This window comes from Brienomyrus brachyistius, chromosome 4 (assembly GCF_023856365.1).
Source record: "Brienomyrus brachyistius isolate T26 chromosome 4, BBRACH_0.4, whole genome shotgun sequence".
NCBI classification, from domain to species: domain Eukaryota; kingdom Metazoa; phylum Chordata; class Actinopteri; order Osteoglossiformes; family Mormyridae; genus Brienomyrus; species Brienomyrus brachyistius.
The window spans coordinates 24303166-24315933 of NC_064536.1; the positions used below are offsets into that span (position 1 = coordinate 24303166).

Genomic DNA, 12768 nt, shown 5'->3' on the forward strand with positions numbered 1-12768 from the left:
AATTGTTACCATTCCTTCCTGAGTCTTCATAAAAACTGATATATTTTCTCTGATTTACTTATTATATCCAGCTGAGTTCGGAGTGGTGAGGACATTTTGCGCTGCTCGGTCAGCAGTTACAGTAGTGAAGTGCAGAGTGAAGGACAGACAACTGCAGAGCCAAAGGAACTTTACTCAAGAGAGGAAGGGTGACATCCGTGTGCAGGGCGAGCGCACCGGGAGCGGGGAATCAGAGTCAGGCAGACAGAAGTCCCAAAACGGGGTTTAATGCGGGCTAAGCACATAAACACGGAGAACACTTCACAACACTTTTAGTGACTGGACTTGGGTAAACTGACTTGAATGCAGACTAAATACATATGACTAAGGGACGGAAATGCAGAACAGCTGAGAACAATCAGGAATTCACATGAGGTAACGAGGGGGGCGTGGCAAACAGGTGGATCAGACGAGCAGGTCATGACAGGAGGCGTGAGGGTACAGAACTGAACAAAGTCGTAATGTTAGTCACCTTTGTGCTGTTACATGTGCGAGTGATTTAAAACTGAGATGCCCCCCTCCCCCCTGAAATAGTCTTTATTTTTAGTAAGTACTTGAAATTTTGTCTTTCTGTTAAATGCATATACACTGATATTGCATTAAAAATCGCATCTCAAACCCCCTTCTCTACCCTCTTTGTAAATCTTGGGTCAGACATTTAGTATAAAATGGCTCTTTGCTTTAAAAAGGTTGCCGACCTGCCGATCTAGAGGGTGGAAAAGTGCCTCATATAGTGATTTGCCAGCCAAAGACCTGATATTCAGTAAAGCTAAGATTAATGTATTAAACACATTGTCTGACCCAGTCTGTAGGTGTCACACAACTGGAGTCAGATTAGATAGAGTAGCTGTGGGCTTTGATGCACTTTGTTCCCCCTGAAGTCAGTCAGAACAGGAATGGCTGACACTGGGGCTACTCCTCACTGCCTAGTGTGGGCTGTAGCTACAGCAGTGGATCCAAACCAAGTAAGCGGGGGGGGGGGGGCTTAAGGGCCCAGGCTGTCCTAGATGTCAGCATGTACTGTAATGCTGAAAGCAGGGAGGCTGCCCTCGCTTTGTTTGGGTAGCGGGAACTTTTTGGTCCCACACAGTAACAACTAATCAAGGCCTTTTATCTACATCCTTAAGCTAAGTTCACACTGCATGATTTTTGCCACAATTTTCTGCTTGATGACAATTTTTGGAGATCGCTGACAAAACCCTGTGTTCGATTGGTGCCGGAAAGTCAGAGCTCAATCACTATTTGTGACAGTTCAGAGATGTGACCTGACGGAGGCGCTGATGCATTGCAGACACCTGCCAGATATTTTGAGCTGTAAATATCTCGACTTTGTTGACGACTCCAAATCCTGTAGGTGTGAAAGTGTCATGGCTGATTATGAGCTACAGCCAATGAGAGCACAAGACACGAGGTGAGGAGTGGTGTTAAAAATGTGTAAAAAAGTTACTGTCCTGCCCCGCTTGTCCGCTCCTTCCATGTGCCACGCCCCTCATTAACCCCGTGTGGATTCCTCATGTTTACCAGCTGTTTCTGATTGTTGTCATTAGTCCAATGTATTTAACCCTCTGGAGTCTAGGGGTAGGAAACACTTTCACTGACTGGGGCATGATCACACGTTTCTTAAAATCCATCCATCCATTTTCCAAACCGCTTATCCTAATGGGTCGCGGGGGGTCCGGAGCCTATCCCGGAAGCAATGGGCACGAGGCAGGGAACATCCCAGGACGGGGGGCCAGCCCATCGCAGGGCACAGTCACACACCATTCACTCTCACATGCACACCTATGGGCACGTTTCTTAAAATGTCAAACTTAATTCATGGCAAATAAATTATTTCTTATATATTTGTTTTGCCATTACACTCATCTTTATTTTAATGTATATTGTAAGTATGTCAGATTTTTGTTAAGTTTGTAATTTGACATCAAAGTATAGACACTGCAGTTTGGAACACTTGCAGAAACATTATAAAAGTACATAGTAAGCAATGGTGGCAGTTTGTTTTGATCCCAGATATCTGATCTTGGGTACATGAAGATGATTAAATGGTGTAGCTGCAACATTCAATTGGATAAATAAACAAAAAAACCTAACTCATGTCACTATTTCTGGTCTCCTTCCATTGAATATTTAGGAGCTCTTACGTGTACGCATGAGCCATTGACACCTGGCCACAGCGCCCCCCCCCCATTTTATGGGTGCTGATGGAGATGTATCTGGATCGCGTTTCAAGCATTACGTTGTTCATCAAATTACCATGCGAATATGATTTGAATACATGCTAATGCGGTTATTTAGAATGTGAATAGCGATCTTCAGGTGAGGGTGGTACTACACGGCCCCGATGCAGGTAAAACAAAGAAAGGTGACATGGTTTACTTTTTTGCCGATTTAACCAAATTTTAAAAACTTTAATACTTCCGAAAATGGATGTTTTGAAAAGAAGACAGATTACAGATTTAGCGAGCGTTTTTTCATGATTGTACATTAAGATTTCAGCGAAATATAAACTGAAATAGACGTGAAAAGTATATTGCATCGCCGAAGATGCACTTGACCCCAGAGGGTTATGTCTGCTTTAGGTATGTTTTCCACAGTCGGGTCATTGAAGTCTTGCATATGTCATTCTTGTGTTTTGCCTTGCGTGTTCCTGCAATAAATCCCTCGTTCCCTGCTTCCTCGCTTCCCTGTTCCTGCTTCTCCGGTCGGCGTGCACAGCAGAATGACAGAATGATTTCCCTGCCCGAAGTTACGCACCTCACGGGGGAGGTGTGCAAAAACCTACCGCGGCTGAGACACGGTGTCGCGGAAGTCAAAATGAAGAAAATGGCCACAGCCTGTGGCTTACCTTTTGGTCCCCTGTTGGAGCTGCCAGAGGTGCCCTCAACTCCGCCACTAATTGCCAGAAGGAGCAAGAAAAATCTGAAAAACCGCAGACGGGAAGAAGCCGCTGAACTCTTCCTGGGGTCTTGGTGTCTGTTGCTTGCCCTGCTGCTTGTCGGAAGGAACCCCTCCCAATCCTCAACCCAGTGGTGTTCTTCCCTGACGCCACTGCCGCCGTTTCACCATTGCAAATTGCAGCTCCATCCCTGCTTCTAGTGGTCCCCGACCCGGTGGCTCCAGGTCCTGCTCTGTCCCCTGTGGCTCCAGACCCGGCGGTCCCTGTGCTGCCGCAGCCCAAGGTCTCTGCACTGCCGCCACCCGAGGTCCCTGCTTGGCTCCCCGTGGTCCTTGCTTGTCTCCCCGTGGTCCCTGCTCAGCTCCCCATGGTTCCTGTGGTTCCTACTTCGCCTCCCGGGGCTCTAGGTCCTGCTCTGTCCCCTGTGGCTCCAGACTTGGTGGCTTTGGCTGTGCCCCCGGAGGTTCTTGCACCGTCCATTCCGGCTGCACCCCTGGAGGTTCCTGCACCACTGCCGCCCGAGGTTCCTGCAGTGCCTGTGGTTCCTGCAGCGCCACCACCACCCGAGGTCCCTGTGGCACCCTTGCTCAAGGTTCCTGGCCTGGTGCCTCCTGCAGCGCCTTCTCCCAAGATTCCTGGCCCAAGGTCGACACGCCGGAGGTTCGACTCGTCGTTCCGAGGGTTTCCCATCACGGCGGCTCTTATTTGTATCCTGGCCCCTCGGCCTCCGTCCCCCCGGTCCCTGACTCCCAGATTCCCGACTCTCTAAATCCAGTCTCCTAGGTTCCTAACCCTGCTTCCATGTTCCCAGCTTCCATGGCCCCAGTCCCCATTCCCGAGGAGGTCCCTGATGGCCGGACCACTGCTCCTCCCTCCTGTATGGAGCTGGCAGAGGAGTATGAGTGGGACCCCTTGGGGATAACCCTGACCACACCCTTGGACCCCTCCAAGGGGTTACCCCAGCCAATGGCACCGTCTCATAGCGGATCTCGGCTGAGTTCCCGCCTCTCGGTCTCCCAGAAAGGGAGGGGACACTGATGTCGGGGTCGACTTCCTGGCACGCCTTCACTCCCCCAGACTCCCGCTCAGCGGATACACCAACCTCACCCAACCTTGTAGGCTGGCTGTGGCCCGGTCTCCGACACCTCGTCAGTTGCTTGTGTCTGGGCCGGCTGTTGCTCCACCCCCGCTTGTCATGGCTACAGTTCCCTCTTCCCTCTGCCGTAGTCCCCTTCGGCTCCCTCCTCCCCACCTCCACCAGCCCCTTTACCTGCCTCCTTGCCACCCTCGGCATCCCCTTCAGCCCCTGTTCCGGCCTTGCAGTCAACTGCTGCTCCAGCAGAACCCGCCTTATGCCCGCTGAGGGTCCCTTCAGCTCCCCGTTGCCCCTTGCCCTTTGGCTCCCTTATTCCCTGTGTCCACGCCCCATCCTACTCCACCGTTCTTCCCTCCTAGTGCCTTTGTACCCCCTGTGTTTACTCCCCATCTTTCTCCACCATTGTTCCCTGCTGGTCCCTTTGTGGCTCCTATGGGTGTGTCCCCTGGTGTGGTCTTTCCTTTGTTAGTGTTCCCGGGTCCCATGTTTCCATCTTTGATGTCTCTGTGATTGTTTGCATTCCCCATGGTTTGTCATCTATTATTTGAATTGTTCTCCTTGTGCCTGTTCTGCGTGTCCGTGCTGTCCCCTGTTGTGCGTTGATATTTTTTGTTTTTGATTCCCCAGGTTTTATTGTGTCTCCGGAGTGCGCGCCTTTTGGGGAAGGGGGGAGGGGGTCCTATCCTGCTCATCCACTCCTTCCGTGTGCCACACCCCTCATTAACCCCGTGCGGATTCCCTGTGTTTACCAGCTGTTTCTGATCGTTGTCATTAGTGTAATGTATTGTTTGCATTAGGTATGTTTTCCCCAGTCGGGTTATTGAAGTCTTGCGTATGTCATTCTTGTGTTTTGCCTTGCGTGTTCCTACAATAAATCCCTTGTTCCGTGCTTCCTCGCCTCCCTGTTCCTGCTTCTCCAGTCGGCGTTCACAGCAGTTACATTAGTTTAGATATTGTTCTTACTGTTCAGGTATGTGTATGTGATTATACATTCATGCAGTTACTGTGATGTCTGTCTGTTTCTTTTGTTCTGTATCCAGATGGATTTGCATCTGCTCAGGTGAATTTCTGTGTGAGTGTGATTTTAGACAACATACAAATATCCACTGAAAATCACTTATTTTCATTTGTCAGTCTCTTTTTCATTTTTTACAAATCTTTGTCTCTAAAGATTACTAGTTCCTTCTTTAAAAAATTGATCATTTAAAACAAAAAAAGATCCGTTAGTATTGTCCTAAGTCAGCAGCCGTAGTCTCCCCCAAACTGGCTGTGATACAGAGCATCTCCTCAGTCTGCGCTTAGCGCTGCTGGAGGGAGGTGAGTGTGTGAAGTGGTTCACAGGATGTTCATATTATGATGTAAAGACAAACTCACTTTTAATGGTAATCTATGGAGTATAATTTCATGGTTAACCATGTGAACCCTATTCATTTTGGGAATGTTTATATGCCTTTCATTTTAGGTTTATTATACAGTATGTACATGAGGTATGTTTTTGTTTTCAGGATATTCTGGGCTTCGCTGATATGTCATAAACTGATATGTTAATGCTGACGCAGTCTTGATATTTTTTCGTCTTGACATCATTGATGTCATTTTTTGTATGAAGATAAACTACTAGCGTCTATTAAAATTTCTCACATTTTAGTAAATTAAAATACATGCCTCATTGCGCACAGGGTTACTCTGGAATACTTTAGCGCACAATGTTGCATCTTGGACACCCAGATCAGGTAAATTCTCTCGATCATGTCTGTGTGTTACATCTATTCAAAGTTACCAGCCTGAGGCTGAGTGTGAAAAGCAACACATTTTGCCTTTTTCGGGTTTTAAGGGTTATTTTTTTGACAAAAGTTTATAGTTTTATTACCCTGTAATTAAGCCTTTTAATTTAGCACGCGCAGCATTTCGCCACGTCTTCCCGCCTGCGTCACGCGGCTGTCCGACATTTCCTCAGCTATTTCACATACTTGAATTATCACTTCGTTTTCATATTCATATTTCAGACTCGGCGGTTACATGAGTATATTGGGAATAAAATGTGTGTATTGGAGCGAGTTCTGTGTTAGTGAGTGTGTGAGGTGTGACAGTGATAATGATGGAGATGCTGGGCTTCGTCATGGGATTAATCGCTCTTCCTCTTGCCCACAGACTCCTGCCAGCTGACGCTGGACCCCAACACAGCAAACAGCCTCCTGTCTCTGTCAGAGGGGAACAGGAAGGTGACATGGGGGGCAGAGCAGCCATATCCTGATCATCCAGAGAGATTTTACATCTGGGAGCAAGTTCTGTGTAGAGAGAGTCTGACTGGTCGCTGTTACTGGGAGGCTGAGTGGAGTGGAGATGAAGCTGAAATAGGAGTGACTTATAAAGGAATCGGGAGGAAAGGAGACAGTGTTGACTGTGGGCTTGGATACAATGACAAGTCATGGAGTCTGAGCTGCTCTTCTGACAGTTACTCTGCCTGTCACAATAATGAAGAGACTGACATACCTATAAAGTCCTCAGGCTCCTGCAGAGTAGGAGTGTATCTGGACCAGGCAGCTGGTACTCTGTCCTTCTACAGAGTCTCCTCTGATGGACTGACCCTCCTGTACAGCTTCACCTCCTCATTCACTGAACCCCTCTATCCTGGGTTTTATGTTTATGCAAACTCCCCCGTGTCGCTGTGCATGCTGGGATAGCTCACTGTGTGTTGGAGGAATCATTTTTACCTTATCAGAGTGTCACATGTCGCTGCTTCTCCACGGCAAAAAGGTAAAATTTCTGCTTTTTAACCAGTATAACCATTTTTACTCTGTCTGAAGTGTGACGTATGTTAGACAAAATAAGTGAGTGGGTTCAGGAAACTGAACAAACATGCAAAATGACTTTTTCTCTCCGATTAAAATGTAATGAAATGTAATCCTGATTGGGGGGGGGGGGGGGAGTTCCCCTCCCCTGTATATGTACATTTTATATATTTCTGTATGTATATTGTATTTGCTGTCTGTACACTGACAATAAAAGCTTCATATTCTATCCTATTAATGTCCTGGTTCAGCTCTGCTTAAAGCGTAAATGAATAACGTAACGTATAATACAATTAAATAAATTCACTTTACTGTAATTGAACATAACTAACACGATTAGATTAAATCTGCATATATAATAACCATGTAAAAGTAGATGGGAGACATAACAGGAAAAGCAAAAAATATTCATAGAGTTAAAAACAAAGTTATAAATCACATTAGTTACATGTTTGATTAAATCACTCGATGAAAATACAGGCAAGAATAAAAATTTCGTAACTAAAACGATGACAATCGACAAGTTGATTAGCAAATGGCGTCTCTATCACCCCCATTAAAACACGGGAAAAGAATCATTAAAAGCCGAACTAAGTCCTCACTGTTTTGATATTGTTTTGTGAACAGACACGTAAGCCGAGTGTACTGGCTTCAGCTGTCCATCTTTATGTTTCTGAGCTCCGCCCCGTCACTCCCATCATCCATCTGTGCATCAGGATAACTATAGATTATTTATATATCATGACAATTACTACTTAAGTAAATAATTACACAAGTAATTAAAAATAAAGCGTAACACATCTCATTAAAAACACGGTTTAACTTCAGACAGCAGAGCCGCACGCCCCCTACTGCCATCCTGAGGTAACTGCGGGTTTCCCGTCGGTCGCAGCTCGTGAGACGCAGCGGTCCCTCAGTTAATGTCCTTATGACAACACGCCAGATATGGTTAACGGGTACAGTCATTATTTAATGCACAATACAAAATTATCCTGATAAATTTACTCGAAAGTAAACCTGTAAAATTTAAATACAGTAAATCTTTCTTAAATGAGCTTTTTTAATATCAACGAGAATGGATATAGTTGAGTTGATTTGCTGTTCTGACTGCAGCCTAGTTTTACTTAGACTAATGTAGAGTGCTTCCTGATTTACATCAGTAGGTGGAAAATATTAAGAAAGCACTCTATATTTTAAAACAAAATTTAGTGTAGCAGAAGACCACACTGAGTAGGAGGTTTACTTCCCAGTTCGAAACTTCTAAGAGAGCAGTGCACAAGAATAAGATGAAGCAGGAGACACTGGGAATGACCAGAAACCAGCCAGAGATGACCGTTAACTTATCTGACAGTTTCTCATGAATCGTAGGATGACATCAAGTGACCTTCAAAAGGAATGGGAAACATTAAGTGCAGGTGTGAAGTGCACTGCCAGGACAGTTCACATCAGGCTCCTAGAAGCAGGACTGAAGTACCACAAAGCAAGGAAGAAGCCCTTCATCAATGAGAATCAAAGAACTAGGCCGCAGTTTGCAAATATATAAATTATTCACAGGCAAACACCCATAATGTCATGACCTGCTCGTCGGCTCCTCATGTGGATATTAGTGGTTATCAGGTCTTCCCATCAATCTCTATTTCTCGTGGTGACGTGTGGCAGCAGAGTGATGTCACCTTTGGGTGCTTGAGCTGGGCCCTTAATGTTACCCTTAGAACTTGGTTTAACCTTGTAACACTCTACCAGTTAGATAAAGAGATTAGATTTTTAAGATCCACAGTTTCTACCAGCAACACTGGGTTTAGATACAGAGACTGGATTTCATAAGGAATAAGTGCTGTTTGTACAGCTTTAAACAGAGGAGAACCTGAGGACCTGGTGGATAAGTTTCATTTGGGCAAATCAGATTTCTATAGGAATCTGCAATTTCACCGTTAATTTCTGCAAAGACTTTAGCTGGAACGCACACTTCTTATCCAGATATTTATTGAAGTGTACAAATCAGAAGGCAATTAAAAAATCATATCAAGGTTGTATTAAAATACTACTGAAAAAACATTCACAAAATATATTAAAAAGAGATGGGAAAAGGAGCTGGGGATATAAATGTCAGAGGAAGTCTGGGGGAAAGGATGGAAAAGCTAAATTAGCTCCAGCAATTCAAGAGTTTGGAGAAAATGTTGCTGTAAGAGTTGTGTGTGTTTCATTATAACAGCTAAACTACAGGGGATGATGGTTAAAACTCTTTGTCCATGCTGGACGCAATGTGGGTCGGTAATGTTAGATCATGCACATATTTTTTGGATTTGTCCAGTTATTCAACCAAACTGTAATGAAAATTGTTACTTGCATTGTAAGATAACTGGTTGTAAGACTGATACTGTGCATCTGGACAGTGTTCACAATGCATCACTTTTTCCACATTTTGTTATGTCACATGAATGAATTAAATTCATTTTTTTTTCTCAAAATTCTACACACAACACCCCATAATGACAATGTGAAAAAAGTTTACTTGGGATTTTTGCAAATTTGTTAAAAATAAAAAACTGAGAAATCACATGTACATAAGTATTCACTGCCTTTTTTGAGGAAGCTCATCCTGTTTCCACTGATCATCCTTGAGATGTTTCTGCAGCTGTGGTAAATTCAGTTGATTGGACATGATTTGGAAAGGCACACACCTGTCTATATAAGGTCGCACAGTTGACAGTGCAACTCAGAGCACAAACCAAGCATGAAGTCAAAGGAATTGTCTGTAGATCTCTGAGACAGGATTGTCTCGAGGCACAAATCTGGGGAAGGTTACAGAAAAAATTCTGCTGCTTTGAAGGTCCCAAATGAGCACAGTGGCCTCCATCATCCATAAGTGGAAGAAGTTTGAAACCATCAGGACTCTTCCTAGAGCTGGCCGGCCATCTAAACCGAGCGATCGGGGGAGAAGGGCCTTAGGCAGGGAGGTGACCAAGAACCCGATGGTCACTCTGTCAGAGGTCCTCTGTGGAGAGAGGAGAACCTTCCAGAAGGTCAACCATCTCTACAGAAATCCACCAATCAGGCCTGTATGGTAGAGTGGCCAGACGGAAGTCTCTCCTTGGCGAACTCTTGGGTGTGAATTCCAGGCGTCATGTTTGGTGGAAACCAGGCACCGCTCATCACCAGCCAAATACCATCCCTTCAGTGAAGCATGGTGGTGGCAGCATCATGCTGTGGGGATGTTTTTCAGTAGCAGGAACCGGGAGACTAGTCAGGATAAAGGGAAATATGACTGCAGCAATGTACAGAGACAAACTGGATGAAAACCTGCTCCCGAGCATGCTCGACCTCAGACTGGGGCGACGGTTCATCTTTCAGCAGGACAAAGACCCTAAGCACACAGTGAAGATGACAAAGGAGTCGCTTCAGGACAACTCTGTGAATGTCCTTGAGTGGCCCAGCCAGAGCCCAGACTCGAATCTGATTGGACATCTCTGGAGAGATCTTAAAACGGCTGTGCACCGACGCTTCCCATCCAACCTGATGGAGCTTGAGAGGTGCTGCAAAGAGGAATCGGTGAAACTGGCCAAGGATAGGTGGCCAAGCTTGTGGTGTCATGAGGCTGTAATTGCTGCCAAAGGTGCATCAACAAAATATTGAGCAAAGGCTGTGAATACTTATGTACATGTGATTTCTCAGTTTTTATTTTTAATAAATTAGCAAAAATCTCAAGTAAATTTTTTTCACGTTGTCATTAGGGTTAACATAACAAAATGTGTAAAAAGTGATGTACTGTGAATACTTTCTGGATGCACTGTATTACTGTAACTTTGTATTTTTGTACCTAAAGAATTATACAACCAAGATAAATACTTGTTAAAGGTTCTGTGAGCTGCAAGTAAGACGGCAATGAGACGGCTTAATGAAAAACCACCCACAGTGTCTGAATGGATCAGTATTGTTGAGGAGATGTTTAATATGGAAAGTATAACCTTTATGTTAACACTGGAAGAATGAAAAGGACAGAAACTTTAGTGGAAAAGGATCAATTATTTAACCTAAGAAAATGTGGAACTTGTTTCTGAGAATTATGATGTTTTATGATGTGTTTCTTTCCAAGTGTAGCCATGACACATGATTCATGTTTGAGATTAAATAAAGAACAAAGTTTTTAAAAACCTTACATCTATCTATTCTCTACTGCTTATCCGGGGTCGGCTCCTGCCCCAAGCCTGCCTCTATAACCAGGCTCCGGTCTCCCCAATCCTGGAAGGGTAAGATGGTACAAAATTATCATGCCCCCAAATTTCTGTCTAAAATGGCTTGATTTGGGGATTTCTAGGCATCCCTTAACCACCCCTTCACTTCCCCTTAAGTCTATGGGCCAGGGTTAAGGTTGGCTCTAGGGCCAGGGTTCAGGCAAAGGCTCCATGGGCTCAGAGCACTTCCAGGCTTGGAGGCCAGGGCTCTGGAGCCTAAATCCCTGACTTCAGGTGCCTCTTTCCCCAGGTAAGAAGTCAAGGAAGTCTTTGTACTAAGACCCATGCAGCACCAGGACTCCAGTCAAAGTCTCCCCAGGATGGGAGCCTCTTTCCCCAGGTAAGGGATGAAGGATGTCCCTCCAGTCTGGGGATTCTGACCTTGGGCACAGGACCTACAGTTACTATCAAGCATCGGGGCTACAGTGAACCTCTCTTCAGCTTGGGAGAGTCTTTTACCTCCTAAGGGTTTAAAGATCTCCTGCTACTTCCACCCAGCCCCAGAGTTCTGGAGGAAAATCCAAGGACCATCCATAGTTAACCCTAACCGTAACCCTAGCCCCAAGCCCCTGTCATATCTCTGCAGACCCTAAAAATATTAGCCTAGCTGCACTTGTGTCTAGGCAACACCTTAACAGCTGTATTTGTGCAATGTGATGTTTGTCACTTTTGGCAATATTATCTGCTACATACTAGAGATATAAATGTAAATATATGTTAGTGAGTATGTCTGCTTTGAAGGCACAGAGATCACACCTGCTTAGGTGAAGGGTGGGGAAACAGGTCAATCCTATAAATTAATTCTGAAAGTCAGCTTAAATTCCAATACAATTCTTCTGTTTATGTCAGAGGGGAACAGGAAGGTGACACGGTGGGCACAGCAGCCATATCCTGATCATCCAGAGAGATTTGACTGCTGTCCCCAAGTTCTGTGCATAGAGAGTCTGACTGGTCGCTGTTACTGGGAGGCTGAGTGGAGTAGACGTGGAGCCGGGATAGGAGTGACTTATAAAGGAATTGGGAGGAAAGGAGACAGTTATGACTGTCTGCTTGGGGTCAATGACAAGTCATGGATGCTGATCTGCTCTCCTGACAGTTACTCTGTCTGTCACAATAATAAACAGACTGTCATACCCATAGAGCCCTCAGACTCCCGCAGAGTAGGAGTGTATCTGGACCAGGAGGCTGGTACTCTGTCCTTCTACAGAGTCTCCTCTGATGGACTGACTCTCCTGTACAGCTTCACCTCCTATCCAGCGTTTTATGTTTATCCAAAACTACCCCGTGTCGCTGTGCATGCTGGGATAGCTCACTGTGTGCTGGAGGAATCATTTTTACCTGATCAGAGTGTCACATGTCGCTGCTTCTCCGTGGCAAAAAGGTAAAATCTCTTCTTTTTAACCAGTATAACCCTTTTTACTCTGAAGTGTGACGTATGTTAGACAGAAATAAGTGACTGGGTTCAGAAAACTGAACAAACATGCAAAATGACTGTTTTTCTCTCCGATTAAAATATGATAAAATGTAATCCTGTATATGTACGTTTTATATATTTCTGTATGTATATTGTATTTGCTACCTGTACACTGACAATAAAGGCTTCATATCCTATCCTATTAATGTCCTGGTTCAGCTCTGCTCAAAGCGTAAATGAGTAACATAACGTATAATACTACTAAATAAAATCACTTTACTGTAAATGAACATAAC

General features: G+C 44.9%; 1 protein-coding gene across 1 annotated transcript in view; it reads left to right on the forward strand.

Annotated features, from left to right (window-relative positions):
• Positions 1–12768, forward strand: part of LOC125740156 (tripartite motif-containing protein 16-like) — a 130608-nt gene that overhangs the window by 29647 nt on the left and 88193 nt on the right. The gene's annotated exons all lie outside the window — the stretch shown is intronic.